Source organism: Diadema antillarum, unplaced genomic scaffold (assembly GCF_040938485.1).
Source record: "Diadema antillarum isolate AM-2024a unplaced genomic scaffold, OU_Dant_1.0 seq00000233_RagTag, whole genome shotgun sequence".
Lineage (NCBI taxonomy): Eukaryota > Metazoa > Echinodermata > Echinoidea > Diadematoida > Diadematidae > Diadema > Diadema antillarum.
Window position 1 is genome coordinate 960,058 of NW_027271282.1, and position 6,000 is coordinate 966,057.

Genomic DNA, 6,000 nt, shown 5'->3' on the forward strand with positions numbered 1-6,000 from the left:
ATCAGTTGACAGAGAAGGGACGAGATTTCATTTGGACAGATGACTGTGAGCAAGCCTTCAGGATCCTTCAAGACCACCTTGTGTCGGCTCCAATCTTGGCGTATCCAGACCCTGGAAAGGAGTACATCCTTGATACGGACGCAAGCAATGTCGGCATTGGTGCGGTCTTATCCCAAGAGGTGGATGGGAAGGAAAGGGTGATCGCATACGCGAGCAAGACTCTGACAAAAGCAGAAAGAAACTACTGTGTGACGAGGAGGGAGTTGCTTGCCATAGTTGTCTTTCTTAAGCAATTCCGCCAATATCTGTACGGCAGTAAGATCACAGTCAGGACTGATCACGGGGCACTGAAATGGCTTCTCAACTTCCGTGATCCACAAGGACAGATGGCCCGTTGGCTTCAGGTCATAGCTGAATACGATTTAACCATTGTCCATAGGGCAGGTCGCTCCCACGCGAATGCTGATAGTCTCTCCAGACGTCCATGTGGGACTTGCCGGCAATGTGATCGTAATCTCGAGGGCTCGACTGGACTAGTTTCACACTTGAGAGCACCCCCTTTACCGGAAAGTGACAAAGGACAAGCGGGTCATAGTTCTTCAGAACCTGAATCGAGCTTGAGAGCCGATGGTGTATCTGACAGCAACTACGTTCCTGCAGTAGAAGTAAAGGCTGTGACTGCTCAGCCGAATGTTACCACCGCAGACATAAAAGCTGCACAGTTGGAAGACTCATCCATGAAGTGGATCATAGAACGTAAGGAGAAATCTGACCCAAGACCAGACTGGTCAGAGATGATAGGCAAACCTGGAACTGAGAAGACATATTGGCGAATATGGGATCAGCTGGAGTTGAAGAGTGGTGTATTGTGCAGAAGATGGGAATCAGACGATGGAGGCGAGGTGAGATGGCACAGAGTCCTACCGGAAAGTCACCGCAAAGCAGTTGTCAGAGAACTGCATGGTGGTGCCACAGGAGGCCATCTCGGCATGAATAAAACCATCGCAAAGGTGCGCATGAGATTCTACTGGCCCAGTATGGATGCGGACATCAGGTCAGTGATTAGAACATGCAACATGTGTGCCAGCAAGAAAGCTCCCAATGCTCACAAGAAAGCACCGCTACAACAAAGGCCAGTAGGAATGCCAATGGAAAGAGTTGCTCTGGACATAGTCGGACCTCTCCCGGAGACGGAACGGGGGAATAGATACATCCTTGTCGTTGGGGATTACTTTAGTAAGTGGATGGAGGCTTACCCAATAGCAGACCAATCAGCAGAGACGGTAGCAAACAAGTTCGTGCAAGAGTTTGTGTGCCGATTTGGAGTTCCCTTGACGTTACACTCTGATCAGGGCCGAAATTTTGAGTCCCGAGTGTTCAAGGAGATGTGTCGGATTCTAGGCATCGAAAAGACCCGTACGACACCTTACAATCCGAAGTCTGACGGCTTGATTGAGAGATTCAATCGAACTCTAATAACCATGGTATCGTTGATGATCAATCCACTTCAGAGGCAGCGTGACTGGGATGAAAAATTGCCATTAGCTCTTCTTGCTTACAGGTCTGCCCCTCAGGACTCTACAGGCGAGACGCCTAACATGCTGATGCTTGGGCGTGAGACACGTCTGCCGATAGACCTCACGACAGAGGTACTTCAAGACGAGCAGACCGAGGACGAACTGCAGACGGACTATGCGGAAAATCTTCGAAGACGCATGGGCTTAGCTCATGCAAGGGCAAGGAAGAATCTGCAAAAGAGCGCTAGACACCAAAAGATGACTTACGATAAGACTGCTGGTAAGAGAGACCTAAAGGTGGGGACATTCGTCTGGTGTTTTAACGCAGCCAAAACTAAGGGCTTGTCACCAAAACTCCAGAGGAAATGGCAAGGACCTTACCTTATCATCCACAAGTTATCAGATGTCACTTACAGACTTCAAGCAAAACCCCAGGGGAAGATGATGGTTGTCCATGCAGATCGCCTGAAACCGTATCAGGGCGAGGAGTTAGAAACGTGGAACCAAGAACCAGGCACAATACCAAAGCAACAAGACGTCGATTCGTCAGAGGGCGAACTAGTAATTCCAACAGCAGCACCACTTATCGAGTCAGAAGTTCCTGGTCTAAGCACCATGGATGTAAACACTGCTGTGGACCACCAACAGGAATACCATAATCAATTACCTATTGGGCGTCAGACTCCTGCATCAGCAGCTCGTAGGAATCCACAGAGACAGAGAAGAGAACCAAAGCGGTTGATTCAAGAAATATAATGCTCAGTCATTTTTATACTGAGCCACTAAGCCGATGTGATGCATCTGTGGTAATTTGCTGTTTATATTGGATTACACTTGACTTGACCACAGGTCTTCAGGACAGTAAAGATGTGTCCTGTTTGTTTGTTTTTGTTCTTAATTGTACAGGTATTTCACTATGGTTCGGTACGAGAGCGCCACCTTGAAGTGCTACACTTGTCGACGCTTCTTTCGTCATCGACGAAGTTTAATGCGGCATATAGATGTGGAGCACCGCAGGCCAATGTCCTATCAATGCGACCAGTGTGAGTGTGCATTCAATCGAAGGGACAATCTTCAGGCCCACATTAGGCACCGTCACCAGGGAAGGGATCGTCGTGGGGAAGGAAGCAGGAGTCAGGGCGGCATGTTTCCAGAGCGCCCGTCAGCTAGACAGGGACGGGCTGAGCCTGTGGCGAGCAGGAAGGAAGAATCGGGTATTGAAATTCTTGTGTCGCCATCAACTAGGAAGGCTGTCGATGAAGAGCCGTCGGAAGCGCTGCCATCGAAGGAGGTAGCGAACGGTCCGGCAGAGATTTCTGATAGCGAGGAACGTGCAGTTCATCTGGATGAAACCGAGCCTGTTGGTGAAGAGGCTGAGCTGCATCAGGCCCAGGTACAGCCAGCTCGTCCATCTTCCGTAATTGTTCGTCCCCCTTTGAATGGAAAGCCGAGGGGAATGATTGCTCTCATTCAGGATGGAGCAGCATTCACAGACTCATCTGAGGAAGAGGAAACGGAAGAGGCTGAGGGTGATGGGATTGGGAACGGAAATGCGCCAATTTTGAGAGCGACTCAGGTTGGCCGTCCACTGCAGGAGCTAAGCGTCCACAAGCTGACTCCCGGTCAATTGCTCAACGTCAGTGAGCAAACCTCCAGTACAAGCTACAGTGATGACGATAAGGTGTTTGAGGAGCATAAGGAACGGCGCTACCAAGTGATAGTGCTGCGACGGGCTACGGTACATGCGTCGTCTCCTCCCACGAAGGTCCGCAAGCTGACACGGGGAGAGGTCGGATCTCCAATGAGCACCTCCCAAGTTGAAGAGGCATGCGTCGGCCGAGTCTACCGCATCAAAGAGACAGCGAAACGCCAGACCTACAATGACGGAAATCTCGTCTTCCAGGAGGACATGACCACCGTGTATGACGTTAGTCTGGACGCAGGATTCCTTGGAGCTTGTTAATTGGCATTAAAGAAGGACATGTGAACTTTAAGGGACGCTGTACTCAGCTTTTTTGTTGCAAAGACTGTTGGTTTTCTTTCTTGTTGTGTAACAATTTATACACATCAAATTTTATCAGTTTCAGGTAAACATTCTTACCTTGAAAGTTCCTGCGAGAACTTGTATCCGAACATTTCGTAAGTAATTAAAAGTTGAAGTTGAGAAACGTTTCCGGCCTATAGAGGGCGGTGGTAGTCACGTGGCATGGAGATGTAATTAACACGGAGAATGACATGTTTACAAGGTGTTCTATGGAGTCAAAAGACATTTCATGATGTTGTACGAAGTGTGAGGTTATGAAGTCTTTAATGTTTTAGATTTTTTAATTGTCTTCCACAGTTGTCAAGGTGACAAAAAGATTTTATTGTTGAACTGTTGCACTATAGCGTTCTAACAATGATGCGTATTCGGAGGACTAGTGATACGGAACAGTGAAACAGTTTAATACCTCATCAATTTTGCTTTTTGAGGGGCTGAAACCCGATACATGCTGGTAGCAAGTGCCTTGTTAGCAGAGGAGTTCATATAACGTTTGAAATGTTGAAACACTAGTTTGTGTAAATACGTGTATTCAGTAATTTCTTGAAGGAGAGAATGTGTTTTTGTAACATATCCACGTGTACTTAGTTGTATGGCATGATTACAAGAATATAAGTGAAGAGGCTGCTAGGCTAATTGCTTGGAAGGAAACATGAAAAAAAAATCGGTGTTCGGGGTTGGTCGTTTTATTATTCAAACAAGCCATATGATAGATAGTCAAGGGACTGACTATTCTAAGGGAGGGGCAATGTAATGAAATGACGATTAAGTAGATTGCGTACAAGTACTAGTATGTTGTGTATATAGCTTACGTGTACGTGTATTGGAAGGGCGTGCGCGCTCGGCAACTAATTATAGTACATGTGTAAAGGGCGGACGCGCTTAGCGCTCCTTTACATGCATGCTATGGGTATATCTGCGAGCGCGTCCGCGTAGTTGGGGAGAGTTGCTGAGCGTTCACTACAGCGGACGGACGTGCTGTCTGAATTCTCTCCGGCAGACTAATCGTCACCTACGAGTTACCATAGGGTTACGTGTGTAGGTGTTAGGTGCTAGGCGTCGGCTTCACACCCACTTTGTGTCGACTGGATCGTCATTATACGGTAATAAAGTTCTTTATCTTCATGAACTCGTTATGATTCGCGTGATTTAGTGTGATCAATTCTGCGAATATGATGTGGCGTGGTGTGTTGGCGTGATTTTTAACGTAAAGGCCGTGACCGTAGAGCCTACATAGAATACATCGTATATAAGATACTGTCTACTGACTGTTCAGAGAGAGAGAAACTAGAAGATACTTACGGTTACGTTACAATATGGATTAAACGATTCAGAGATTTCATTATCATCTCTTAACTCGATGTCATTTAAACAAATCTTATGAATATCCGATTTATTTCGTTTCTTCTGAAGAACATTATTAATAACTTTCCACGTGGATTTAAAGGGTGTGTACAGTTCTGGTCAAGGTGTAGATTTAGCTTTTAACGTTTTGCGAGATATTCAGAAACCACTCTATGAGATGTCAAAGAGCATGCAGTTCTAAGGGGTATCAAAAGTTTATTCGACGAAAATAGGTTTTGAAATGGCTGAGATATCCAAAAACAAGGTGAAACAAAGAGATCCTGATAAAGTTGTGGCATGTTGCCTTTTATTATTAGCACATTTTGGATATCTCAGCCATTTGAAAACCAATTTTCATCAAATAAACGTTGAATCCTTCTTAAAATTACTTGCTCTTTCATATTTCATTAGAGGATTTTCATTATCTCACTTAGGAATGTTCAAAACATGAATCCCTACCTCAACCAGTACTCTACAGTCCCTTTAATGTCCTCATGGAGAAGAAACAGTGCCTCACGCAATACAGAAGTAAGAATATTGCGATAGAGCTAGTATATTTGCTTTTAGCCACATCAGTTTTTTTAGACTTGAATACATAATAGAGCTTATTTTTCCTATTGATAGACCTCAACAAAGCTTTCTATATCCAGGGGGATCGTGGTATCTTTTTATAATTTGATCTAGATTGTGATCTTATTGGAAAATGAAAAGAGAAAAGAAGGGCGATCAGATCAACAAACTTAATATTATGCGTCATTAGCCTCACTTGCATTAATAATAATAATAATAATACATACAATTTCTATAGCGCCGTTCTCCACTTTGATTAAATGCTCAAGGCGCTTTACAATTGTACATCAAAGCAAACAGATTGAAAATACAAGTACATCACAGTAATAGAAGAAGGATGAAGAAGCAGAAAAAAAAAAGACATGAAAGTCTGTCTTCAAAAGACACTGGTCTTCAAAATGCACTGCTAAACAGATAGGATTTTAAATTACTCCTGAAAGATGTTATAGAGCTCGAGTCTTTCAGCTCACGAGGAAGTGAATTCCACAGTGTTGGTCCAGCGTGAGCGAAAGCTCGTTCCCCCCAAGA